The sequence below is a fragment of the Balaenoptera ricei genome, chromosome 13, assembly GCF_028023285.1.
Source record: "Balaenoptera ricei isolate mBalRic1 chromosome 13, mBalRic1.hap2, whole genome shotgun sequence".
NCBI classification, from domain to species: domain Eukaryota; kingdom Metazoa; phylum Chordata; class Mammalia; order Artiodactyla; family Balaenopteridae; genus Balaenoptera; species Balaenoptera ricei.
In genome coordinates, this window is record NC_082651.1 from 79,990,107 (window position 1) to 80,002,578 (window position 12,472).

A 12,472-nucleotide genomic window follows, 5' to 3' on the forward strand; every position below is an offset into this window, starting at 1 on the left:
GACTTGAGATCCTTAAAGATAGGAACTGTATCTTACAGTATCACTTGGCACAGGAGCTAGATTAGTATTTTTTACACATTTAATAAATATTCAAATCCTAGATTTGATGTGGAAAGATGATTCATTCAACAAGATGTAATCACCTTCACTTTACATATTAGATATTTCAAACCCATAGAAGCTACTATATTACCTGAACAATGCAGTGAATATTCTTCATATTTTGTGTCTGCATTGCATTTTCCCCTGGTCCCATTCCCTTTCTTTCACGAAAAGCCCAACATTCTACCTTCTGTCCCACTTAAGAAAGCTATACACCTCCACAAACTTCTGTATAGTTTCAGTTTAGAATCCTTTCCTAAAAGCGATTTCTGGATCTAAGGATCTGGGAATCTTGGTCAAACCCAGAGATGTGCTTAGCTGGATTGAGTATATACTTTCATTTCAAATCCTACTATGGTTAATTGGTAATAATGGATTATGTAAAGTAATCCAAGATTAAAAGTTGGCCCCAATTAACTATGTACGTAACAGATGCAATAACAAGAATCAACTTCCCCAAACTTTGATTTACATATGAATCCCATCACCCCGAATCAGCTCTGGGTAAATGCTACTTGTAACATGGCTCTAATATTTTGTATTTTTTTTCAGAGATACCTGGTCAATGCCCTAACACAGAATGGTGGTGAGTGGAGATGCCCATTAACTTCTTCAAAGTGGTTCAGGGCTATTAGGGCCTCACTAAGGAACCTCACTGAGGCGAAGAGACTCCCTCAGATTTATCTGGATTATGGTTCAAGAGCAGCATCCTTGAGCTACTCAGCTATCAGGAGATCCAGGCTGCATCCACACGAGTTGGAACCATGAGTCTTTCATTCAATTTCATATAGTATTCTGTCATGAGTGTTTATCTTCATGAGATACCAAAAAACATAATCTAACCAAAATAAGCATTTTAAACATATCTCCAATAACCCATTTATTTGTTACCTACATGAAATCTGTTCAATCACTAAGCAGGTATGTACAGTATTTGATACTTAGTTCATTAGCTCTAGGCCCTAGAGAGAATATAAAAGATACCTGCCCTCAAGAAGTTCATTTAGTCATTCAACAAATATTTATCAACTGTTTCTTTCTAAGTCTTAGACTGGCATAGCAAAGGTAAAGGAAATAGATATGCCCTTGCCCTCAAGTAGAGGCAAGAGCAGAATTGCTACAAGAAAGCTGTAGTTACTGTATAACTGAAATAAGCGCTGGATTCAAGGGGGCCAGTGAAGGCTTCCTGAGGGAATAATTTAAAGCTGCAGTGCCCAACCAGGTAGCTACGAACCACATGTGTCTATTTAAACATTCAACTCCTCCACTGCTCTAGCCCCATATAAGTGCTCAAAAGCCACATGTGTCTAGTGGCTACCATAATGAACACTGAAGAAAGAACACTTCCCTCATCACAGAAAGTTCTACTGAATCAAACTCTATACAAGAAAACAATATACAAATGCCTGAAACAACAAGGAACAAAGGCTAACAACCTAAGCAAGCCCATGGTAGCATACTTAATTATACATAATTAACAAGGGAACAGTAAGCCTAAAAGTAACCAGATGTTCGCAGATTTACACTGGGATAAAGTGTTAAGTGGATTCTATAACATGAAGATCACTAGTATGTTTCAAAATTGGAGTTGTTATAAGCCATAAAAGACATCATATAAATATTTTTCTAAAAGCCTTGCTGATAGGGCTGTTTCTGATAAATCTGAAACGTCTGAAATAAATCCTTCAAAATACTATACCATATGCCAAATCTTCTATAAAACAAATAAACATATTCATTCTATTTCAAGATTCAATCTTACAGCCCAGGTAGTCCATATCAAACGAGAGTATTTCAAAATGCATATTTATGTTAGCAAAATAGGATGGAACCAGGATGGCTTTGCCTCATAAAAATGCAGAAAGCTAGACTTCTGCCAATTTCAATTATCTGCTTTCTCTGCACAGTTGCTACATGTCCCGCACCACGTGATCTTCTGCCATTTAGATTACTTTAATTCGTGCAGAAGAAACATAAATGACAAATGTCAATGTGAAAGTGAAGTACAATTAAAGTATTTGGCGGATGTTTCAAAGGAGGGCGTTTCTTCATTGAAATATTTAAAAGGCACCAATTTATACTATGACATTGCTACAATGTGAAGCACAGTCTAGCTGGGAACATACAGCAAGTTATTATCCCATGAGAATATCCTCCTCTGATACATATCAAAACGTTGTCTCAGAGTTTAAATCCAAATTGCCTACATAGTCTCTGGATTAATGAACAACCTGACATCTAATTCAAAAGAAAGCTGACATTATAAACCCATCAATTTAACCCACAAGGATGAAGCGTCTCTGTTTAGCAGTCTCAGCGCAAGTGTTTTCCCTAACTTCCCTTCCCATGATTTAGAATTAAGGAATCTCGTGGTAGCAAACGACTGGAAGCAGAGTCATCTGTCTTAGCTTTGAATTCTCACCGGCAAAAGGTTTCTCAAACAGCTTAATAAGCAAGGGGAGGCATGAGAGATGTGAAGAGGCCCCTTTCAGGAAAACCACGAAGGGCTGGGTACAGCACGCTGCCCGTCACTGCGCGCGAGAGGCTCTCCCAAGGGCGTCGGGGCGGTCAAGACTGGAGCTGCGGAGCGGGGGCCGGAACTCAGTTCCGCCGTGCGGTCCAGCCCGTCCCACACACCTGGCAGCATCTCATCCTGAAGTTAAACCGGCGGTGAGGAACGGAAACCAGAAACCCGGGTCCCCGCCTGTGGGCCGCTCCAACCCCGCCCTCGCCCCACGGAGGCCTCCAGAAGCCGGCGACTCCGGCGCCCACTGCAGGCGACCGCGGGGCTCCCAGCGCCTCCGTGCCGCCCTCCCCGAACCGTCAACTGGTCCTTGAGCACCCGCGCCCCCGCCCGCCCGGCCCGGAGCCCCCGCGCCCTCCCGCCCCACCTGCCTCCTCCGGTCCTCTCCGGGCGGCCGACGGGGAACGCAGGGGCGCGGAGAGGGGGCTGAGAGGCGCGCTTCTCCGCCCCGCACGGGTCTCCGGTAGCCGGCCGCGAGGCCTCCCGCTGCGCCACGCTGCGCAGCGCAGCTCCGCGACCTCGTCCGGCCCCTCCCGCCTGCCGCCTCCGCGCCGCGCGCGCCGGAGCCAGGCCCCACGCGGGGTCGGCGCGCGCGCGCGCAGTGCAGGCGCCCCGGCGGCGCGCAGGCTCCGGCCCAGGCCCGCGCACGCGCCGGGGAGGGGAGACAGGCGGGGAGCGCGCTCCTGAGCTCGCCGCCTCCTGCCTTTGCCCCTGGAGCCCCTCCGCAGAGCGACGGTTGAGGCTCGAGGTTAGGAAGGTCTGGTGGGCTTCGGGCGTCAACCCTGCGAGAATGGGGCGCCACTGTGATATTTCCACCGCAGCCGAGGCAGGCTCTCGGCGGAACCCCGCCTGGCCTTAAGCCATGCTTGGGGAAACAGCCCATGGCACGCTGAACAGACGCTCCTGCGTCAAAGCCCTTAGCTAGACCAGTCTGACTGGCCTCCCAGTCGCACATCCCTGGGCTGGAAGCGCTCCAACACCTTCTTAGGGGCAGGCACCACGTCTTACCCTTTTTAGGCTCCCCAGTATCTAGCCCCGTGCATGGCCCAGAATAGGGCCATCAGTCAATTACCTGTTTGCAGGTCTTGCTGTAAAAAGCCTAGTCAAGGCTATGGCCAAGTTGAATGATTACAACCAAGGGTGTCAGTGTAGAGGCAGAAGAGGATGCAGTAGTCGTCCCAGAAGTTTATTTCCCCTGATGCTTTGCTCCCTTCTCACCCCCTTCTCTCCTGGTCCCCTTCTCCATCCCCCAAGAATCAGAAAGTGGTGATGAATGCTGACATCCTGGTTCTCCGTCCCGTGGAAGGAAAGGTGTTACTTGACACTTAATGAAGGGACTTAATGAGTCCATTGTTTCCCCATGACTGAAGTTTGTAACACGGAGCCAATAGTGTTCCGCCATAACAACTCCCTCTGAGGCCTTTTTGTTCTGCCTCTGATATACCAACTACTACACTGTACTTCCACGTTCACCAAATGCAGTGCCTGGCAAGAGCAAATGTTGAATGAATTAACGTCTACCACGACTCTTCAAGAGCAGAGGTAAGTGCTCCGGCACTCTAGAGCATCTTTTCCTGTTAGAATAATTGATTCCAGACCCTGGAAAAGGCCCCCCTCCATTTGCTTGAGTGCCCCTTACAATATCCTCCCACCAAGTAGCCATAGTTGAGCACCTCCAGTAACCAGGAATTCACTTCCTTTGAAAGCAGCCATTTTATCTTTGACCAGCCTTGTTGAAAAGTTCTTCCTACCTTGGAAGCTAAAATACAGTTCCCTGCATCTCCTCCTTATTGGGTTCTATTTCTACCCTGAAGACTCCAGATCATGTCCAACTCCAAGGAATCCAGGGAACGCATTCTCAGTCCTTTAGGCTGCTCCTTATAAGACATGCTTAAGATCCCACTCACCAGCATTTTAAGGGTCTCTTTATGGTGCATCCCAGCTTGTCTAGAGCTCTCTTAAATGTGACGCTCAGGAACGAATGGGGTGTCCTGTTGAGTGCAGAGAGGAGAGAGACTGCCACCTGTTTCTTGGCCCTATGCTTCTATTAGCATAGCTCACAATATCGAAATACTCATTTGCGACAGTCACATCCCATTGTGGAATCGGGTGGAACATACTGTCAACTAAAATTCATACCGCTTATGCAACATTTAAACACCATGACCATCCCACAGTCCCTAGTCAGCTGCCAGTTTCTCTGTCCCTGCAGGTTCAGCACCTTATGCACTCTCAGGGATGATAATGTGACACAGATGCTTCCTCCTCCCTTCGGGGGTTCCGCCTCCCTCTCTGTCACACCCAGTTCTCGTCTGACCCCACCCACCTCTTTAACTGGTAATCTGCCCTTGGTTGGCTTGAAGCAACTGTAAATAAGCCCTATTGTCAGTAAGCCACAGAAATTCATAAAAATCTATGTGTAACAGAAGCTGCTGTTGGCTGACTTTCCGCATATACAGTTCACTTTATTGCTGATTTAAATTATCCCTCTGAGAAACCACTGTTAGTGATTGACAGGCTGTGGCTGGCTGAGTTGTTCTTCACTATAATGAAAGTCTCTGTGAGAACCAGCCAGGCCACTAGCTTTTTCTGCTACACCTGAACACTATACAGTACCTTGGCAAATTCCCAGGATACCAAGCCATTAGAGAGAGACTCTCCCACTCACCTGCTTACCTTTACTGAAAAAACTGAAGTTACTCCCTAGACCATCATCAAGAATGCAAGCACTCATTGGAGTCATGCTTCTTGGAACACCCCATGGGTTATACAATCCTCAGACCAGGAGTTGGACTGGGTAATGATATGGGGCCAGAACTTGGAACATGAACCGTCCACTGGGATGAGAAGGGACATGGGGAAATGGTCCAGCTGCAGCTACTGAGATTCAGTTATACCTGAAGGCACAACAAGGTCCCTGGACAATGTAGCAATAAACCACAGTCCCAGGAGGTGACCAGCCTCAGTGGTCAGCATCCATGTGGAGAAGGGCACATTACTGACTGACCACAGTTTGATTCTGACCTATGGGATCTTACTTGCTTCACTTTACCAATGAAGAATCAGACTCCAGGAGGCTGTGGAACTTGCTCACTGTGCCCTGGGACAGAAATAGGATTCAAACCCAAGTCTGTCTATCATGAAGGCCTGTGTTGATCCACAATTTTGTATTATCCACACAGGGTGTGCTTTGGGGCATTCAGGACACAGAAATGCTGCATTGAGCAGCAGGGATCATTGAGAAATTCAGAGAGCCAATCAGAATGTCAGCATCAGGAAGGTCTGTCAGTGGCTAACAGGACCACAATCCATGAGAAAATGGTTAGGGGAAAAAAATCAAAAGAATTGGGCTTCCCTGGTGGCGCAGTGGTTGAGAATCTGCCTGCTAATGCAGGGGACACGGGTTCGAGCCCTGGTCTGGGAAGATCCCACATGCCGCGGAGCAACTGGGCCCGTGAGCCACAACTACTGAGCCTGCGCGTCTGGAGCCTGTGCTCCGCAACAAGAGAGGCCACAGTAGTAAGAGGCCCGCGCACCGCGATGAAGAGTGGCCCCCGCTTGTCGCAACTAGAGAAAGCCCTAGCACAGAAACGGAGACCCAACATAGCAATCAATCAATCAATCAATAAAATCTTTAAAAAAAAAAAAAAAAGAAAAGGATACAAATTTACCCACTGTATGAACAAAACTATGTGGGAAAAAAAAAATCAAAAGAAGACAGTGTCACTGCTGGTACATGGACTGAGGTATTGGGCAGGATATGATTCATGGGGGAGGAAGACAAGGGCTCGTTTCCAGAATGTGAGTGTACAGGAGACATCCAGCTGTTAGAATCGGGGTGCCAGATTGGAGACCAACTAGCAGAGGTAGTTAAATATAGATACCAGAGCACTGGGTAGAACCCCTAAAATCTTCCAATCATGTTTGCAGATGATATAATCATCACCATAAAAAACCCAACAGAATCAACTATTAGACATTATAGGTGAGTACAACAAGGTTGCCAAATACAAGATCAATTTCTAAAAATCAATCGTTTCCTCTACTTCATCAGTAAGCACCCAGGAAATATAATAGATTGTAAGAGACCATTCACAATATCAATAAAACTCTAAAGCACAATATTCAAGAATTAACCTAGCAACTTGCAAGAACTTTATGGAGAAAATTTTAAAGTTCTATTTAAGGACATAAAAGAAGATTGAATAAAAAGAAGATATGAATAGGATGACTTTACAGTGTAAAAATGTCCATTTAATCTCTATAAATTCAATGTTATACCAACCAAAATTCCAGCAGGAACTCAAACTTTAAGGAACTTCAATAAAGTTACAAAATAGATAAGGAAAAATAAAATTTTAAATAGTTAAATCAATTTTGAAAAACAAGAGCAGAGAGAGGAAACCTACCCTGCCAGATATTACGTCATTACTACATAGTGATAAAAATAGTATGCTACTAGTACAGAAACAAATGGAACAGCCACACAGAATAGAACACTCAGAAGCAGACCCCTGGGACCTCAATATATGTAAATGTGGGGCTGCAAATCAATGAGAAAAATATAAATTATTTAGAAGATGGTTTGGGGGAAACTAGATTAGTTTAAGAAGAAAAAAATAGAGTTGGATGCCCCATGTCTACCATATTCAAAGTGAACTCCAGACTGATTAAAGACCTACATTTGAAAAGTAGGTAGAATGTAGGAGAAAATCTGTATGAATAAGGGGTAGGGATTTACTTCATAAGACAAGACTGCAAAAGTGCAAACCTTAAAACAAAAGACTAGATGATTTGACTATATCACAGTGAAGGTTTCTCTTCAATGAAAAATACCATGGAAAAAGTTAACAGGCAGCTGACAAATTGGGAGAAGATAGATATTCAAAAGCAGCTAGGGATTCATATCTAAAATATGTAAGTAACTTTTGCAAATCAACAAAAACAAGTCAGAGAATCCAAGATAAAAGTGAGAAAAGGATAGGAATAGGTGATTCACAGAAGGGAAAGCCAGGATAGCAAGCACACACAGAAGAGATGCTCAAACTCACTAGTAATGAGAGAATGGAAAGACACTGTGATACTGCCAGTAGCCACTGGTCTGCTGGTATATATCTTAAAAACAGCGGGGGGTTGAGGGAGAGTCCTAATTTGTAGTGTTTGCCAATTTCCATGGTACAGATACTCTCACCCCTGCTGATTTCAAGCTACCAGTGTGAAGTCACTAAACAAGAAATTGGGAAGAAATGTGCTCAATCAGCTCTCATGAGTCAACTCCAACACACCACTACTTGACCCATCAGCCTGGCAAAAGTCAGAAAGATAATTCCCAGTACTGGCAAAGATATGGGGAAATGGGAATCCTTATGCACTGCTGATGAGAATTTAAACTGCTAAATACATTCTGTAGAGCAATTTGGTAACATTTAGTTAAAAAAAAAAATCTATCAGCATTCTTTATAACTCAGCAATCACCTTCATAGATATGCCTCAAAGGAACCCTTACAAGGGTCCTATAGGAATCTTCTTCATGTGACTTCCAGGAAGCCAGTTTCTCATTTACTAGGTGATCTCATCCAGTCCCTGGCTTTAAATACCATCTCTATTTTCATGATTCCAAAATGTCTGTCTCCAGCCCTGAACTTCAGACATATATTAATTTACCTACTCAGCATCTAATCTAGAGTATGCTCTAGATTAATAGACATCTGTTAATTAATAGGCATCTCAAATATAACATGTTCAAAATAGAACCCTTACCCATAACCTTCCCATATCAATAAATGGCAACTCTACTCTTCTGTTGGCTCATAGAATCATCATTTCCTTCTTTCATATTTCTGAATTCCACAAACCGAAGTCCCTTCCTCATTCTTAAAAAAAAAAAAAGTTCATGACATAATTTATTAATGAAGAAATTTCATCAATACCACTGAAATCCTTACAAATCAATAGTCACCAGAGATCCCAGGAACTTCCTACTGATGCTATTTGGGCTTGCCTTCCCCTGACCTATCTCCTTTTTTTTCTCAGGACTTCAAGTAGGGACTGCCTGCTGAAACGGACTGCAAACTGAAGACCTCACAAGCCTTATAATCTGAATCTGTGGTTCTCATTCCTTGTTGCACATTCACATCACCTGAATATCTTTCACAAAATATGTAAACCCTAAAGACTCCCTCAGGTATTCTAATTCAACTGATCTCATTTAGATTCAGGCTATTCTGTAAGTTTATTCTCTCTTTCATTAGCCTGCTTCCGAAGAAGACAATAACAAATGAATTTTTCAGAACCACCTGTTCCTGTGCCAGGCCCTCCAGTTGGCGCCACTCACAAACATCTCGTGACATAACCACTTTTAAGAGTTTTCTTTACAGTCCGACATAAAAGAAGAAGGAACAAAGGGAATTTTTCATGGCATCAGGATCAAAACTGCCACTGTTGTACAAGAGCTCAGTTTTTCATACTGGTCACTCCAGTTTTGGGCCACCAAGACAACTCCAGAAGCATCTCTAGCACACAAAGACAGCATCAGGCCAGTTTCCACTAGGATGTTCAAGTACTGCGCCACCCCCCCATTGAAACTGACTCTAATCAAGCCTCTAGATATAACTAACATTCTATAGAAATTGTGAGTCATAAAGGAATATCACAAACACCACCAGGAGGATGCAATCAGCCAAATCCAAAATGTGGGAACTTCTACAGGGCAAATAACCAATTCCAAAAAATAGCTAAGGGGAACTGGTATAAATCAAAAGAGACATAAGAGCTATCTCCACAACCTGTAATACGCATACCTTGTTTGGATCTGGATTCAAACAAAGAAATGTAAAAAAACCTCTGAGACAATTAGGGGAAATTTAGTCCAAATTGGATATCAAATGATACCAAGAATTTTTTGTTGATTTTGTTATGTATGATAATGACATGATTTTGTTTTTATTTTAAAAAATCCTTATCTGTTAGAGATTCATACTAAAGAATTTATGATAAAATGTTTAATATCTGGAATTTGCTTTAATATGCTCCATTATTAAAAAAGAGTGTGTGGGGCTTCCCTGGTGGCACAGTGGTTGAGAATCTGCCTGCTAATGCAGGGGACACGGGTTCGAGCCCTGGTCTGGGAAGATCCCACATGCCACGGAGCAACTAGGCCCGTGAGCCACAACTACTGAGCCTGCGCGTCTGGAGCCTGTGCTCCGCAACAAGAGAGGCCGCGACAGTGAGAGGCCCGCGCACCGCGATGAAGAGTGGCCCCCGCTTGCCGCAACTAGAGAAAGCCCTCGCACAGAAACGAAGACCCAACACAGCCAAAAATAAATAAAATAAATTTAAAAAAACATGTCAATTCATTAAAAAAAAAAAAGAGAGTGTGTGGTGGGAGGGATAAGTGAAAAGAGAATGACAAAATATTGATAATTATTACAGCTGAATAATAGGAAAATTATTTTCTCCTTCTGTGTAAATTTGAAAAAATTTTCCCAATTAAAAGTTTTAAAAGAAGAAGCTCCAGGAGGACAGAAGTTTTCGTCTATTTCTGTCACTGCTATATCCTCAGTAACTAGAACATATCTAGTATTGGGCCCATAGTAAAAATTTAATAAACATTTGTTGATTGAATGGGCCTGGTTCTTTAAGATTTCAGTCTCAGTAAAGGTAGATTATTATGTCCAAGGAATTTAGAAATCACAGAAGTTGTCTTTGTATCACATGCATGCACACACTCTAAAGTGGAAGACATTCATACATACTAAAGCTACATCAAGTTGTCTTTCCAGGAGCTTTTTGCAAAACCAATACAGCTTCATCCCTGTTCACTGTAAATCATCAGCTGCTTTAATAACATCTTGATTAGGGGTTGAGAGAATGTCAGACCCACTGGAGCTTCCTGAGAGTGGGTAGAGAGCAGCTTGCACCTTGTCAACAATGGATCAAATGACTCACCTAACAAAGAAAGCCATTGACAGACCAATTAGCTGATACTGAGTCATGAGAAAGTCTCCTTTGTGACAAAAACAGCGTTGATAATAAGATCGGTTCTGACATTCCATATCTAACCATATTTGCAACAGCAGGGAACAGTTAAAGTAAAAATAAGTGTGAATTGCTTTTTTAGATTCATACAGGGTTCAACCCAAGAAGAAGTTATAGTCTGTCTTTTCAAGGCCCATCAAAATATATCACACAATATCTTTATCATCATCAAGGTAATCACAACCCTAGTGCACTACTGAATGACAGGTAGAAAGGCAACCAAACAGCATATCGGTCCATTAAATCACCAGAAAAATACACTGAGTGCCCCCTACCTAAAGGGCAATATGGAGGCTACCATAGTGTAAGATTCACTCCTTGTTTTCTAGTAAAGGAGGGAGAATGAGCAGCCTGGATTGGAAGCCCAGAATCATCAGTCCCTACCTGTGGAACCCTACCAAATCACTTAACCTCTCTGAGCCTTAGGTTGCTCCTTTGTAAAATGAGATAAAGAATGCTTGCCTCCATGTGATGCCATGAGCACAAGGCCTGATGCAGAGTGAGTGCTCAAAAATAGCTGGTTGAAAACTCTAGTGTGTGGTCATAAGACACAAGCAGGAGAAAAGAACATCAACTGCCTGCCAAAGAAACAGTGTCAGTAGACTAGGGATTTCCCAAGACAAAGAGCCCAATGCAGGATGAGGTGATCTGGAAAAGCTTCAAGGAAGAGATATATCTATATATTTTTTAAATTTTTATTGGAGTATAGTTGATTTACAATGTTGTATTTGTTTCAGCAAAGTGAATCACTTATACATATACATATATCCACTCTTTTTTAGATTCTTTTCCCATATAGGCCATTACAGAGTATTGAGTAGAGTTCCCTGTGCTATACAGTAGGTCCTATTAGTTATCTATTTTATATATAGTAGTGTGTATATGTCAATCCCAATCTCCCAATTTATCCTTCCTCCCGCCTTACCCCCTGGTAACCATAAGTTTGTTTTCTACATCAGTAATTCTGTTTCTGTTTTGTAGATAAGTTCATTTGTACCCTTTTTTTTAGATTCCACGTAAAAATGATATCATATGATATTTGTCTTTGTCTGACTTACTTCACAAGGAAGAGATATATTTTGAGCTACGTGGGGAGGATAATGAGATCCAGTGATATAAATGAGGAGCTTGCATTTACCGAGTGCTTAGTATATGCTGAGTGTTGTTCTAAGCACTATCATGAATTATTGTACCCCTGAAGGAGAAATATTTTAGTGTCATTCGCTAGTTGGAGAAATCAAGGCATAGAGTAGTTAGGTAACTTGCCCAAGATCACGTAGTTAGTAGCAGAGCCAGGATTTGAACCCAGGCAGTCTAGTGCAAGAGAGTAAATATTTAACCATGACGCTTTGCAAGAGAAAGGCTTGGAGGCTAAATGCACGTTTGGAGGAGAGTAAAGAGTCTAGCTGGAGAAGAGTCTATGGTGCCTGCTGGTTGGAGATGAGCTGGGAAGATATATTGGGGCTAGACAAGGAGTGGTTTCGAATGTCACAATAATAGGCTGAGAGACTATCCTGTTGGGATGAGGAAAAGCCACCCGAGTTTCTAACAAGGGAGAAACGAAGGAATCTGTCAGCACTCTTCAGAACGGAAACCCCACCTAACCTTTATGCCCCATATCTGGTATACTCTCTTAAGAAAAGCCTGAAACAAAAGCATATTTTAAAATTCAAGCATTTTAAAGTGAAATTAAGCACCTAAGAATAGTTACCTTGAGAGCCTTAGCCTTTATCAATTCAATTTCAATAGATTTTTTAAAATAGCAAATGCTTTTTATAAATGATTTCTCCACAGACAGCTTAGGTTTTA

At 42.8% G+C, this 12,472-nt stretch overlaps 1 protein-coding gene across 9 annotated transcripts in view; it reads right to left on the reverse strand.

Moving 5' to 3' along the window:
* CLIP4 (CAP-Gly domain containing linker protein family member 4) overlaps nucleotides 1-12,472 on the reverse strand; it is a 113,038-nt gene that overhangs the window by 66,828 nt on the left and 33,738 nt on the right. For 5 of the 9 annotated variants that reach the window (XM_059943667.1, XM_059943668.1, XM_059943666.1 and 2 more), the window contains exons 1-2: nucleotides 2,994-3,168; nucleotides 2,525-2,755 (exon numbers count right to left, since the gene is read on the reverse strand). The exons of 1 other annotated variant lie outside the window; for it this stretch is intronic. The gene's annotated coding sequence lies outside the window, so the exon portion shown is untranslated. Of the gene's footprint in view, nucleotides 1-2,524; nucleotides 2,756-2,993; nucleotides 3,169-12,472 lie in introns of those variants that run through there. 3 more of the 9 variants (XM_059943663.1, XM_059943664.1, XM_059943662.1) reach the window with 3 other exon arrangements.